The 15,480-nt window shown below is 44.3% G+C and overlaps 1 protein-coding gene and 1 long non-coding RNA gene across 18 annotated transcripts in view; one reads left to right on the plus strand and one right to left on the minus strand.

The window, feature by feature from the left end:
- Nucleotides 1-15,480, plus strand: part of kcnma1 (potassium calcium-activated channel subfamily M alpha 1) — a 525,320-nt gene that overhangs the window by 117,889 nt on the left and 391,951 nt on the right. The gene's annotated exons all lie outside the window — the stretch shown is intronic.
- On the minus strand, nucleotides 1,926-11,012 carry LOC116966413. Its single transcript, XR_004410009.1, has 3 exons — nucleotides 11,002-11,012; nucleotides 3,157-3,163; nucleotides 1,926-1,974 (listed from the first exon to the last, which is right to left on the minus strand). It is a non-coding gene; the product is annotated as an uncharacterized LOC116966413 (long non-coding RNA).

Genomic DNA, 15,480 nt, shown 5'->3' on the forward strand with positions numbered 1-15,480 from the left:
GCATGGGACCCATTCACAAATAAAAACATTTCTTCCATCAAGCGTGTCCAAAGACAGGCAGCTCGATTTGTTACTAACACCTATGAGAGAGAAGCGAGTGTCACCAAATTTCTGAATTCTCTGGGGTGGAACCCTCTCCAAGACAGACTTGAAGCTCACCGTTGGACCTGTTTTTACAAAATGTTAAATGGTCAGCTCGACATAGATTACAAGACCTACACCAAACCCAAACCAATTAGGAGCAGACGAGGGCATTCGATCCAATTTGTGATCCCAGCTACAAAGACAGATGTGTACAGCAATTCGTTCTTCCCCCGCACAATTAAAGCATGGAATAATCTCCACCCAACTATAGTTACCCAACCAGATGCAACTAAATTTAAAGTAGCTCTTTCTTCCCAATAACCCTTTCTGGCTTAAGTCCTCCCTCCACCACCTCCAGTTTAAATTCCATTTGGAATATTTTGGAGGACCAAGAAACCAAGAACCAAGAAGGTGGGGAGGTCAGTACCCGTGATGGACTGGGCAGTGTTCACCACTTTCTTGCAATCCTCTTTGTTGATGGGTGTCTGTGTTTGAATATTTCAGGCCATTGGGCTTGCTACAGAACTGGGGAATGTTACAGACAAGTTTCATAATGCAGAGAGTGGTGCGGAGCGGAGAGAAGAGAATGAAAGGGATGATATGTGATGGAGCAGGCAGGACTGACAGGCAGGTGTGATGGAGTTGCGTGATTGATGGGAACTTGCTTCCAGCTAACAATTCCCAGTTACTTCACTGAGCCTGATCTTGATAGACAATTTCACTTTTCATGATTTCCTTTATGTAATAATTTAAACATTTTTCTTCCCAATCTAAATAATTCATACTGCACTGTCAATTATCACCTGGAAAAGAAAGGCCCGTTAGTTTTCTTCTCTGAAGGAATCACGGAGTGGTGTAGCACAGAAACACTGTTTAGCTCACAATTCTGCATCGACACGCTTACACTAGTGGTCCGACACTAAGGGCATGTTATTCCCCCTACATTCTCATCACCACCCCCCAGATGCTAACACCCATCTTCATACCAGGGACAATTTACAGTGGCCAATTCACCTCTCAACCTACATGTCTTTGGGACATGGGAGGAAACTGGAGCATTTGAGAGAAACCTATGTGATCAACTCAGACACATGAGCATCTTTTTTCCCTCTGTTATCAGCTTTCTGACCGGTCCTTCCATAAGCGAGGCTACTGGCCAATTCACCTGTACCCCCATTGCGGACATTGGACTTTGTCTATGGAACTGATGCGCTACAATGCTGAGAACTATATTCTGCACTCTGTATCTTCCCCTTTGCTGTATCCATTGTACTTGAGTTTGACTTGATTGGCTTTATGTCGGGTAAACCTGAGCTGTTTGGATAGCATGCAAAGTGAAGCTTTTACACCGTACCTCGCTACACGTGACAATAATAGACCTAAACCAAAACAGGAGGAAATTGTGAACTCCACACGGAGAGCATCCAAAGTTAGGATTGAACATTGGACATTGGAGCTTTGAGGCAGTAATTCTATGACCTGCGTCAGCCTGTCACCAAAGGACTGTTGTCAGCGATCAGATTATCTTCCATTTGCCACAAGCAAGTTTTATTTTAGCTGGTCCGTGTGGGGGGGGGGGAGTCGGGTGCTGAGGTTTGCCAGACTGCTACCCTGTAGTGTTGCTTCACACTGAATGGAGCCACCTGGCACTGGATTGCCTCTTGAGCACAACAGTTCTGGAGGGACCCAGCAGGTCAGGCAGCATCTGTGAAGGGATACGGCAGGTGATGCATCGGGTCCAGATCCTTCCTCAGACTCTGAAGTGGTTTGAAGGAGGGTCCCAACCCAAAACATCATCTGTCCATTTCCTTCTGAGAATGCTGCCTGATCCATTGACTTTGTGTTTTGCTCAAGATTCCAGCATCTGCAGTACCCCATGTCTCCATTTTACTGGGTTGCGTCTCAGGTTCCCAGTGACTGGTGAGTAAGCAGAGGTGAAGAACCGAGGGTTTGCTGATGGGGTCAGGATTTAAAGGAATGGTTTGGTGAGGCTCAGCCACGTGATCTGGGCAAACAAGGGGAATGATGTGAGAAAGGAGATGCCAGATTTCAGCTCGGAGGCCACGGGGATCTGAGGTTTGAGGCTGCAAATGTCAGGAGTGTTTTACTACATGAAACAGCATGGTGCAGGCCGACTGAGACTTCCAACAATCAGCACCACCTAATGTAATGCCATCACTCCTCTTTTCTCTTTTGTGTCCGTGTTTCCTTTTGTCACCTCTTGTCTCTTTTTCATTTTCATCCATCCATGTGACATCAACATCCCCCCACCCCCTCCCCCCTCCCCTCCCCCACCACTTATCCTGTATCCACCTATCACTTGCCAGGATTTGTCCCACCCGCATCTCTCTTCCAGCTTTCTTCCCGCCTTATTACAATGAGTCTGAGGAAGGGTCCCAACCTGAAATGTCACGAGATCCGTTGAGTTCCTCCAGCACTTTGTAATCTGCACAAGACCCTAGCATGCACAGTTTCTTTTCTCTCAACATAATGTAGCCATCAAAGAGATTGTGCGTGTGCATATACACATATTCACCAGCAATCCTGAAGGTGCCTCGCTGAAAGTTGACAAATTTAAATTTAATTGCATGGCCCCTGGCATGTTGACTAGTCCCAATGTAGCAGCCGTGACACAAAATTAAAATCTTAGGTTATATTGCAGCAGGCATTTTACCGACACCAGTTATGATCCATTATCATTGGCCATTTCCACCTAATCTGCTATTAAGGTTAAAGTATGGCTGCTTGCTGCAGGCCTCTTTTAATTTAGTTGTTTAAACAATAAATGGAACCACTCGAGATAGCAGCATGAATGTGTTGACTTTGAAAGAGTTTAGCCAGAAGGCAACAGAATACCATTAAGGTGAAAAATGATCTAACCTAACCTCGAGTAAATGTTATAATGTTGGCCTAACAACAGCCGTGCAGTGTAAGCGGTGGTTCAGCGCCCAGCAATATGTTAGTGGACTTAGAAACATGGAAAATAGGTGCAGGAGTAGGCCATTCGGCCCTTCGAGCCTGCAACGCCATTCAATATGATCATGGCTGATCATCCAATTCAGTATCCTGTACCTGCCTTCTCTCCATACCCCCTGATCCCTTTAGCCACAAGGGCCACATCTAACTCCCTCTTAAATATAGCTAATGAACTGGCCTCAACTACCTTCTGTGGCAGAGAATTCCAGAGATTCACCACTCACTGTGTGAAAAATGTTTTTCTCATCTCGGTCCTAAAAGATTTCCCCCTTATCCTTAAACTGTAACCCTTTGTTCTGAACTTCCCCAACATCGGGAACAATCTTCCTGCATCTTTATGAATTTGAACCAACTATCATTTGCTACATCAATTGGCTCTCTTCACAAGAATGCCTGTACGTACACACTGTGTGATCATGTAAATCATATTGAACCGCGACATGAGACCATTTGCACTTCATAACCTTGTGACGGTAGTGATTTTCTATTGATCCTGAGCTCTCCACTTGCCCAGACAAGATGATGCTTGTTTTCCAAAGTGGGATGATGACGTCTTTTACTGAGAAAGAGCCAGGGCAAAAATATGAACGGAGATGCAGGGTTCTCTGCAAATAAAACAAATCCATTTCTCTTTTCATGATTTCCTTTATGTTATAATTCAAACATTTTTCTTCCCGATCTAAATAATTCATACCAGATCAACTATTACCTGGAGAAGAAAAGCCTGCTAGTTCTCTTCTCTGAAGGAATCACAGAGTGATGTAGCACAGAAACAATCTTTAGCTCACAATTCTACGTCGACCCACATACACTGGCCCGACGCTAATGGCATGTTATTCCCCCTACATTAAATCTCTACAATAAACCAAATCCATTCAACCATCACCCTGAGGTTTGCTGACCTGAGCCTGTCCCAGTTTGGGTTCCACATCGATAGGAATATTCTTGTTTAGGTTTTCAAATGACTCCATTAATCCAGCCCTCCCTATCTCCATGACCCTCGGAGATCACCATCTCCTTCTGTTTCTGATTCCCTCCATTTCCTGTCTCCGGGTCCTGAAATTCTTAAGCTATGGAGAGATATAGAACAAATGAATGAAAGATATGCAAATAGGTAACGATGATTAAGTAGACAGGCCATTGTTAGCGGTGGCCTGGGTGAAAACGAGTTACATACAATGAGACTCAGTAAAGGTAGACATAAATGCTGGAGAAACTGAGCGGGTGAGGCAGCATCTATGGAGCGAAGGAATAGGTGACGTTTCAGGTCGAGACCCTTCTTCTTCTCTCCACAGATGCTGCCTCACCCGCTGAGTTTCTCCAGCATTTTTGTCTACCTTCGATTTTTCCAACATCTGCAGTTCCTTCTTAAGCACGAGAATCAACAAGACGACTTTGTAGCTCGTACAATGTCTTGGGTGGAGGCGGGACAGAGCAAAAGGGTTGCAATGGTTACTTGAAGTTAGAGAAATCAAAAGTCGTACCATTGGGTTGTAAGCTGCCCCAACAAAATATGAGGTGCTGTTCCTCCAATTTGCATTTGGCCGTACTCTGACTATCATTCATCTGTTCTATATCTCTCTATATCACCGTCTATATCTCTTGTTTCCCTTTCCCCTGACACAGTCTGAAGAAGGGTCTCGACCCGAAACTCCACCTATTCCTTTTCTCCAGATATGCTGACTGACCCGCTGAGTTAGTCCAGCTTTTTGTGTCTATCTTCGGTTTAAACCAGCATCTGCAGTTCCTCTCTATACAAACAAACAGTGACAAATAAGTTGATTCATTCTTTTAAAAATTTGATACAGTGGGTTTGGGGTGGGCAGTGATTCTGTGATAAATTGTGTATTTTAATCTCGATCAATCCAGGATTAAATTTTCTTGTGTGCTATGGTGATGGGATCCATGGCTCAGTTAGATAAAGCCAGATTCACATTTTCTGAAACAACTCAGGACATCCCAATGGGATACATATGAAGTGTAGTCAGTGATACGACATAGGAAACTGAGCCTCTAGTTTGCACACATGAAGCTTCTACCAAATATAATGTGACAGGACCTGATATTAAGGGAGAGGCAGATGCAGGCTGGAACAATGGGGAGACTGCTACAGGTATTTTTGATTAGAGCCATGAAGTCCCCAGTTCAATATCTTAAATGAAAGGAAGAAAGCACTTTCAACAGTGTAACATTCATTCTATTCAGCATTGGCCTGTCAGCCTGAAGCCAGTGTATAACCACAACGCTCTCTCACTGTCTCACCATTTGGCCACTGTATCTGAGAAAGGATGTGCTGGCTCTGGGCCAGAGGAGGTTTGCAACAATGATCCCAGGAATTAGTAGGTTAACCTATGATGAGTGTTTGTCGACACTGGGCCTGTACTTGCTGGGGTTTAGAAGAATGAGGGGGGACCTCATTGAAACGTACAGAATAGTGAAAAGCTTGGATAGAGTGGATGCGGAGAGGATGTTTCCACTAGTGGGAGTCTAGGACTAGAGTTCATAGCCTCAGAATTAAAGAACGTTCTTTTCGGAAGGAGGTGAGGAGGAATTTCTTTAGTCCGAGGGTGGTGAACCTGTGGAATTCTTTGCCACAGAGGCCATGAAGGCAAAGTCATTGGATATATATAAGGCCGAGATAGATAGATAGATTCTTGATTAGTACGGCTGTCAGAGGTTATGGGGAGAAGTCAGGAGAATGGGGTTAGGAGGGAGAGATAGATCAGCCATGATTGAAAGTCGAAGTAGACTTGATGGACCAAATGGCCTCATTCTGCTACTATCTCTTATGATCTTATGACCCCTTGCCCAGACTGTTCCTGTAGATGGAGTGCACACGCACAAGGACAAGGCAGCAATCACAAAACCCTTGAGCCCAATCTGGCACAGAGATACTCGATTACGTTTGCTTGTGTTTGGTGGAATGCAGGAAAGGGCTGTTTTGTTCTCTGCAGGAGGCGCAGATGGTTTCTGAGTTGCGTGACTGCACATAAACAAGTTGCGTCTATTCAATGATGAAAAATATCCCAAGGATATGATCTGCATAGTAACAAGATATTGGGAAAAATATCAGAGCTACACACAGAATGGATAGACGGAGTTCCGTTTTCAAGTTTGCCACGAAGTAGTTGACCATTTTGGAGCTGGGTGTAAAACTCAAGTCTGACTTGTCAGTTTAACAACAGAGAGTGCTGCATTGTCAGAGATGCCAACTTTAACATGGATGATAAATTGGAATATTTCTAGTTTCGAGATACAGTGGGGAAACAGGCCCTTTTCGCCCACCGAGCCCTCACCGACCAGTGATCCCGGCACATTAACACTATTCTACACACACTAGGGTCAATTCACATTTATACCAAGCCGATTAACATACAAACCTGTACATCTTTGGAGTGTGGGAGGAAACCGAAGATCTTGGGGAAAACCCACGCTGGATGCAGGGAGAACGTGCAAACTCCGTACAGACAGCACCAATAGTCAGGAGGATCAAGCCCGGGTCCCTGGCGCTGTGAGGCAGCAACTTCACCGCTTCACCATGATTCTTGATTAATACAGGTGTCGGAGGTTATGGGGAGAAGCTAGGAGAATGGGGTGAGGAGGGAGAAACAGAGCAGCCATGATTGAATGTCGGAATGGACTTGATGGGCCGAATGGCCTAATCCTACTACTATTGTTTATGACCTTATGAAATCTGGTGCGTTCTTGTGTTAATGTAGGAGACTCTTTAATGCAATTTTGTTCTCGGTGTTGTGTCCAATTTTATTCTCTCAGCCAGCTCCACCAAAGAACAGATTTTCTATCAACTATGATGTTATTGTTTTGCAGGAGCCTATGGTGCAGTAATTGGTTGTTATGATTCCTACAACAGTGGCTGCTCCTCGATACTAAATGAAAACTTATTTCATTATCTTTCGTTTTGCCTGACTAGCCACATTGCTCACACTCCATGAGGTAGAACCAACCCTCTGGTTGAGTTGAGTTGAGATGTGTTCTGGGGTGTGATCACACAATCTCATGCCAGGTGTGATTTGTCTTTTCCCTTTGAGGTTCTTGTAGGTTTGTGCAACATCTCCCCTGAGTATTCACTTCTCCAGAGACCTTCCTTTGCTGCTTGTAGTTAGGTTGGGGTGTTGCGTTTATGTTCTCTTGCTCCTTTACTACACCCTGGCTTGCTGTGGTGCTTTAGCCAGCACTGTCTGCAATGCTCCAGTAGTTGTCTCGTTGCAACATGCAACTCATGCCAACTGTGTTTTGTTCTTCAAGCTACTTTTTCCCTTATTTTTACCTTAATGTTTTCCTCTTCCATCTACTTGGCTTCCAGCACCAGTCACCGTTTGTTGATACAGTGGGGAAACGGGCCCTTCGGCTCACCGAGTCCGTGCCGACCAATGATCACCCCGTACACTAGTTCTATCCTACACTCTAGGGATAATTTACAGAAGCCAAATAACCTACAAACCTGGAGGTCTTTGGTATGTGGGAGGAAACCAGAATGTACAAACTCCTACAGACCGCACCAATAGTCAGGATCGAACCCGCGTTTCTAGCGCTGTGAGGTAGCAAATCTGTCGCTACACCACCGTGTTTCCCTGTCTGTAGTTACGTGCTGTGGGCCAGAGTATTATGTCCACAACAATCCCACTCATTAGGCTCTAATTTAGTCTACTATGAATCTGAACAAGTGAATGATTGCATGCTGCAGGCATACGAGACACAGCAACAACAACAAATATATCATCATCAGTTATCAGTTATTTATATCAATCATCATTAAACTAGATCATGATAGTGCAAAATCAAAATAAATAGATAACACATTGATCTGTTTTGTAGTAAATGCCTACTGTGTTCTGTGTGCTGAAGCAAAGCAAGCATTTTATTGTCCTATCAGGGACACATGACAATAAACTCACTTGAACTTGAACAACCTTGGTAGTAGGGCAGCAGTAGTAGATGTATGAAGATGTTACCTGGGCTGGGGAATTAAAGTCATGAGCAGAGACACACTTGCCTTTTTGGAACTTAGATTATTCAGCCTGATTTGGGTGAATTGTGTCAAGTTACGAAAAGCCAAAACAGAATTACTAGAAAGACCCAATGTCGCTTGGCCAAGTGGGCAGTAACTCAAGGGTGTAGATTTAATTTAATTGGGAGAAGGGCTGGCTGAGAGCTGAGAAAAAGTAATTTCAGTCATGAGTGGTAGTAGTCAAGAACTCTCGGCTCGAGAGGGAGGTGAATGCAGGAACCCTCAGCACAGTTAGATGTACTTGCATTAGCTGAAGAGTCGTAAACTGCAGAACTCCATACCAAGAGGTGGGATTAAAGTGAAGCCTGTTTTTGACTGACCTGGAGTCAAAGGATTCACTGTGCTCCTGTGCTCTACATACTGTATTTTACGATTTGACGATTAATATATTTTGTCCTGTTGTAAATCAGCAGTAACTGCCCCAAAGAGAATAACCTAACACGGAGCGACTACTGTTTGAATTGAGAAGAGGTTAGATTATGTCTTTTCTGCAATGCTGTTATTTTGTCAGAGAACACTGATTCACACTGGTTTCACATCTGCAAGACGCTCCTTGCATTTCAGAGTGGCTCTGGGAACAATCTATGCACTGGTTGCAATGGAGAATGTCACCTCTGCCTACCGTTTCTGCGTTTAACCTGACAGGAACTGGCCTCAGCTTCATTAAATACTTGTTAATCTCCTGGAGTTTATCGGGGAGTGCATTGTTTGTCAGGTTTCTGCACAGCCAATTGTTTTTCAGTTTTCTTTATCATTATCCATTCATCCGTGGTGCATCCACCTCATTAATATTTCATTGGTTTAATGAGCTTCAAGGTGATGAATAAAATCATAGTTTTTTGATGTCAGAGGTAGCTGTGTTGTGTAGATAGTTGAAGGGAAGAGAGAGCCATCATTCCTCAGGGACCGCAGGTTGGGAATAATCCATATTTGGCAATTGTCGTTGTTGATTTCCACTAAAGGTATTGCTGATTTAACTATCTAGAGCCTGCATTTGTTTACATTGCAAAATAACTCCTGATTTGTTTAATTGCAGGGAAAAGGACATGGTGGGATATGCTTGTCACTATTTTAGTTTAGTTTAGAGGTACAGTGCGGAAACAAGCCCTTTGGCCCATCGAGTCCGCGTCGATCAACAATCCCCACACTAACACCATCCTACACACAACACACACACTAGGGAAAATTTACAGTTTTACCAAGCTAATTAGTATACAAACCTGAACACCTTTGGAGTGTGGCAGAGACCAGAGATTCTGGAGAAAATCCATGCAGGTCATGGGGAGAATGTGCAAACTCCGTACAGACAACACCCGTAGTCAGGATTGGACCCGGGTCTCTGGCGCTGTGAGGCAGCAACTCTCCTGCTGCGTAAACATGTGCAGAATGTTTTTTAGTGACTGAAAAGTGTGTCCCTCAGCAGGTCAAGGTTCATGCGTGACAGCACCTTCATTGTCCTTGCCCCTTGCTTATGCAAGTTATCCACAGTTACTGCTCTCCAGACCACTGGACTGAAGATGATTGGAAGATAGCTCCAGCATCAGTCCACGGGAACTCAATGGGATTAATTTATGTATTTAATTTATATATAACTCTCCTCCATTCATGGTATTTTTCAGAAGAAATGACTCTGCTTTTATTGAGAGATCTTGCAATGGTGTGTGTTCCCTTCACTCTTTGGACAGTCACTGGTTTCTGAATAAATTCACTCCACTGTCCAAGGGGGTGTTTAATCAGGGTTGGGTTTGGTCCACCTTCACCTATTACTGGTATTCTGTTGTCAATACATACATTGAAATATGATTGTAAATTGTATCCTTTCCCATCTGGATGCTCTTGTCTGAATGGAATAGATGAGGAGAGCAAGGCAGGAGGAGGATCTATAATGTATGACGTGTGCTGGAGAATTCACTCCACTGTCCCTGGTCTGGGTTGGATTGGTGTTGAGGAAGGTCAGGGATTAGGGCATGGAACTGTTGTGGGATTTGCAGATGGGTCGTTGGGTCTGATCTAGGATTCAGGAAATGGAGTGATGGGAATGGGCTTGAGGGAGGGTTGGATTGTGTAAACTATAGGTCGTTTTGGAAAATAAGTTTCTTATGACTTATTCCAGTGTTTGCCTTTCTTGCTACCTGAGATAGAATCATGCAGTAGGGAAACAGTCCATTTGGCCCACTAACTTTCCGCTAACCATAAGCACCTTTTCAGACCAATTCAGTCTGAAGAAGGGTCTCGACCTGAAACGTCACGCATTCCTTCTCTCCAGAGATGCTGCATGTCCCGCTGAGTTACTCAGCAGTTTGTATCTATCTTCGGTGTAAACCTATTGACTCAGCCCTTTGCCAGCACATGGCTAATGTTCTGAACACCTCTGGCCAACTATTGCAGAATCTTTGGTGAGATTACATTTACCTGTTTGTTCTAATACTGACTGAATGTATAAATATACAACCAGGCACTTCAATCAATCAGGATTTGATGAATGTTACAAGAACCCATTATGGTCTCAGTCTATGTAAACATCATACTGCTGCCATTCTAATGGATAGTGTTCTTTGATGATACACCTGTATCCTGGTAAGTGGAACAGGCCCATTAGGAGCACCATTGAAGATAACTGGAGGCTAAAAACAAACAAAAAATATATATAGTGGGACTTGGCAGGTCAGGCAGCATCTGTGGAGAAAGGAACATGTTAATGTTTCAGATCAGAGACCAAAGCCAATGAAAAGGACCAGGGCAGCAATGACCACCCTGTCTACCTGTGACGCCACTTTACACAATACAGAGCAGAGATGGGGATGGTGGAGAGAGTCAAGAACTTCAAATTCCTGGGCGTGCACATTTCTGAAGATCTTTCCTGGACCGAGCACACTGATGCAATTATAAATAAAGCACATCAATGCCTCTACTTCCTGAGATGATTAATGGGATTCAATATGTCAAAGAGGATGCTCTTGAACTTCTACAGGTGTACAGTAGAGAGCACATTGACTGGTTGCATCGTGGCCTGGTTCGGCAACTTTAACGTCCAGGAGCGGAAAAGACTGCAAAAAGTTGTGAATGCTGCCCAGTCCATCACCGGCTCTGATCTCCCCACCATCGAAGGGATTTATCGAAGGGATTTATCGCAGTCACTGCCTCAAAAAAGCAACCAACATCATCAGAGACCCACACACTCATTTCACCACTGCCATTGGGAAAAAGGTACAGGAGCCTGGACAGGTTCAGGAACAGCTTCTTCTCTACAGCCATCAGGCTATTAAACACAACATCCTGAAATAAGCTCTGAACTACAATAGACCATTATTATTATCATTATTATTGCACTACTATTGTTTGTTTTTGGAGTGTGTGTGTGTATATATATATATATGTATATCTACACACACACACACACACACACACACACACACACACACACACACACACACACACACGTATTTATATATATATGTGTGTGTACTTGTGAGTATGTGTATATATACACTCTGAACTTTTTTTCTCATTTATTACATTGTTTACAGTGTACTATGTTTACATATTCCGTTGTGCTGCACCAAGTAAGAATTTAATTGTTCTATCTGGGACATATGATGATACAACATTCTTGACTCTTTAATAAGCAGCAAGGGAAATAGCTTAGCACAGTTGGAGCTGATCAATTGGGTTTGTGCTAATTCAGCTGAAATCCATGCCATGACCTAAAATGTATTCTAATTTCGCATAACACATTTTAAGTTGGAAAACTGACCTAGTTATAAATAGCAGAAATATTTCCAGTTCAATTTGGTGGCATTAGGATATGTGGTGATGGACCCTGTCAATGAATTAATTGACCCAGATTTCAACTTCCGTGCCTTTGCAGAACTTGCACAAGGGAACAGACTGTAGATGTGCAGGTGCAGCAAACAACTGGGAACTGAAGTTGAAAGGTGACCTTTATTGCAAGGGAACGGAATTCAAAAGTACAGATGAAGGGTCTGAAGCAAGGGCCTGAACCAAAACATCGCCTGTCCAATCCCTCCCCAGATGCTTCCTGACCTGCTGAGTTCCTCCAGCACCTTGGGTTTAGCTCATGCTTCTAGTATCACTAACGTAGGGATGTGCTGATACTGTTGTAAGGGAGGCTTTGATCAGACTTGGATCATTGTCTAGCTCTGGGTCTCCTGAATTAAGGAAGGCTTTACTTGCATTGGAAATCATTTTGAGGAGGTTGCTGGGGTGAGTGGGTTGTTTTATGGGGAATGGTTGGGCATGTTGGGCTGCTACTCATTGGTGTTCACAGGAATGAGAGCTGAATTTATTGGAACATATAGAACTACGATGAAAGGTCATAAATGGGAAACAATAACTCTGTTTCCTTCCAGTCAATCAGTTTGACTCAGAAATCCCTTGTTATTACTTAGATCATGTGGCAGCTCGACAAGTTGGATGTTGAGAGGAAGTTTGGGGGGAAACAAGGACTACAAAGTATAATTTTAGGACCCGGGGACTAACAGTCAAGAAGACGAGGATGAGGAGGAGTTCTTGATGGATGATGATGATAATGATGATGATAATGATGATGATGATGATGATGATGATGATGATGATGATGATGATGATGATGATGATGATGATACTTTGATAGAGAGTGGTGGAGACTGGAGATCCATGGGAATTTGAGATGGAGTGTAGCTGTGGTGGGGGTTGTGCAGAAGAATGGACTCAAAGCCAACAATCACACAGAGCAGCCATAATGTATTGAAGGGTGGAGCTGGCTTGAGGTGGGGGTGCGATTAGGGTGGTAATGGTGGTATTCTGCCCAATTGCTGTTACTACTTGTATTACGTTTGTAAGTGAGCAGGAATTGGGTTGGGAACTGTGCTTTGAAATGCAGCTATGTAGAGGTGCTTGCCCGTTCCTTTTCACTCTGGCAGCTTTTAACTAAAGCCCTTGGCCTACGAGTGGTCATGGCAGCATGGATTCAGCATGGAGCTGAGGGAATTCATATGCATTAGTTTGTGGAATACATTACTTGTCATCCAGATGACCAGTAGACCAATATGCATGACAATTGAGGAAGAGAAGACGCATAACTCCAATGCGTCCCAGATGTATTCCCACATGTTTTGCTGTTGCTGCTTTGAGCATTATAATGAATGAATGAGATTAATGCATGGCATTTCATATTCTCACATCCCAAAATATCTCTCCGCCAATTTGCCGCATTATATCACCATGTAGCTTTGACAGCAAAATCAGCAGTCGGTGAGATAACCAGCTCATTTCTGACACATTGCCTACATTGAAAGTTATTGACTGTGTGCCGAATTGCCTTAGTCTTCTGAGGAGGTCAAGGCATCGATGTCCTTTCTTGGTCGTAGCATCAAGAATTAGAGATTTTGTGGAAAGGTATGCAGGGCAGGATGTGAAAGCTACAGCTTTAATCGGAGAGTTGTTAGAATTTCACTTCACACTACCTTGGCAAGGCCACCAGCATCATCAAGGAGGAGTCTCACCTGCACTCCCTATTCTCCCCTCTCCCTCAGGCAAGAGGTAAAGCATACCTCCAGATTCAGGGGCAGTTTCTTCCCAGCTGTTATCAAGGCAGCTGAATGGTCCTCTCATCAACTGGAGTGCAGTCCTGACTTTCCATCTGCCTCAAGTCAAGTCAAGTCAAGTTTATTCGTCACATACAGATACGAGATGTGCAGTGAAATGAAAAGTGGCAATGCTCGCGGACTTTGTGCAAAAGACAAACAAAATAACTACAAACAGAATGGAACAGAATCACATATTCTTTTGCATATTAAATATTGTGGGCGGAAGGAAAAAGGGAAACCCCCCCCCCCCAAAAAATAACAGCAATTAAAAAAAAAAAAAAACAGTAGAATGGCACAGTAAAGTTAGTCCCTCATTGGAGACCTTTAAATGATCTTTAATTAGTCATTTTCAGACTACCGTGTTATATCGTGCAATAAATGTTGTACCTTTATCTGTAAGCTGTGGATGGTTTAATTGTATTCATGTATAGAGTTTTCTTTAACTGTACAGCATGCAAACAGAAACTTTTTTTTGCTATATCTCGGTACACGTGACAATAATAAGCTACCCTAAACTAAAATTTGGAACTGCGGAGGTTGTGAAAACAAGATCATTCCGTGCCCTTCAAGAAAATAGGATCAGCGTTGGAGAGAGAATTTATAAGGCTCTTGGAATGATTCTGATGGGCTTAATCCCCGAGCATTGGCTCGATCTGAGTTTTAACAAATCCACAATTCTTTTGGATTCTAGATCAGCAAAGGGAAATGTGAGAATGAGCACTTGCCATATCCAATACATAGTCTGACCTTGGGTACACAAAGCAAGTTTATACAGAGCTGGCTTCAACTTGCAAGTTAATTTCAGCTCGCAACCCAGCCTCTGGGGGAGTGTTCCTTCATGTTGGGCTCATTTCAGATTTCGGAAATTACAGCGTGAAGAAAATTATAAATTTAGCTCCTGCTGCGTTCTCGTTTATTTCTCAAACCGAAAACAAACCAGGGATTCAGCAGCACTCTGAGAAAACCTGCCAGGACCTGTCCTGTTGAACTACATTCAGTATTGAGGGCAGATTACCAGCTGTCACATAGTCAATCACAGTCCTCTGACCACACAAAGACGGTGGCAGATGGAAAACTTGCTTGGAAGTGAAAGGAAGACTGAATATCACCTGTAGGCCGATATACATGACAATTGAGGAATATTGAATTGTATATAGAACTGGACCAAGTGCAGACCCGTTGGGTCTGTTCCCCCAACGTGCGGTTGTGGGGTGGGGGGGGAGGCGGCATGCAGCGTCACACACACTAACTATCCCCCCCCCCCCCACTCACGCTAATTACCCCCTTTGATATTATATTAATATTATTAATCACCCTATCTACTGACGCATAGCCCCCAACTTGCAGTCACATCTAGAGAGGGGGGGGGGAGAGGGGGGGGGGGGGGGGGGGGGGGGTAGAGAGTGAGGGCAGAGAGAGGGGCAAGAGGGAGAGGGGGTGGCAAGGAGGAGAAGAGGGAGGGTGGGTGAGAGGGGAAAGGTGGGGGTGGAGGGGAGGAGAGAGAGAGGGTGAGAGTGAGAGTGAGGGGGAGAGGTGAGGGGAGGGGGGAGAGGGGAGGGGGAGAGGGGAGGGGAGGGGGAGAGGGAGAAGTGGGGAGCAGGGAAGGTGGAGGGAAAGGGGTAGGGGTGTGTGGAGGGGAGGGGGGGGGAAAGGGGAGGGACGGTGGGGGAGGAGAGGGGGTGGAGGGGAGGAGTGGGAGAAAAAGAGGGGAGAAAGAGAGAGGGGGGAGGAGAGGGGGGAGAGGAGAGGGGGTTGAGGACAGGGGGGGAGGAGAGGGGGGGAAGAGGAGGGGCGGAGAGGGAG

Source organism: Amblyraja radiata, chromosome 37 (genome assembly GCF_010909765.2).
Source record: "Amblyraja radiata isolate CabotCenter1 chromosome 37, sAmbRad1.1.pri, whole genome shotgun sequence".
NCBI classification, from domain to species: Eukaryota; Metazoa; Chordata; class Chondrichthyes; order Rajiformes; family Rajidae; genus Amblyraja; species Amblyraja radiata.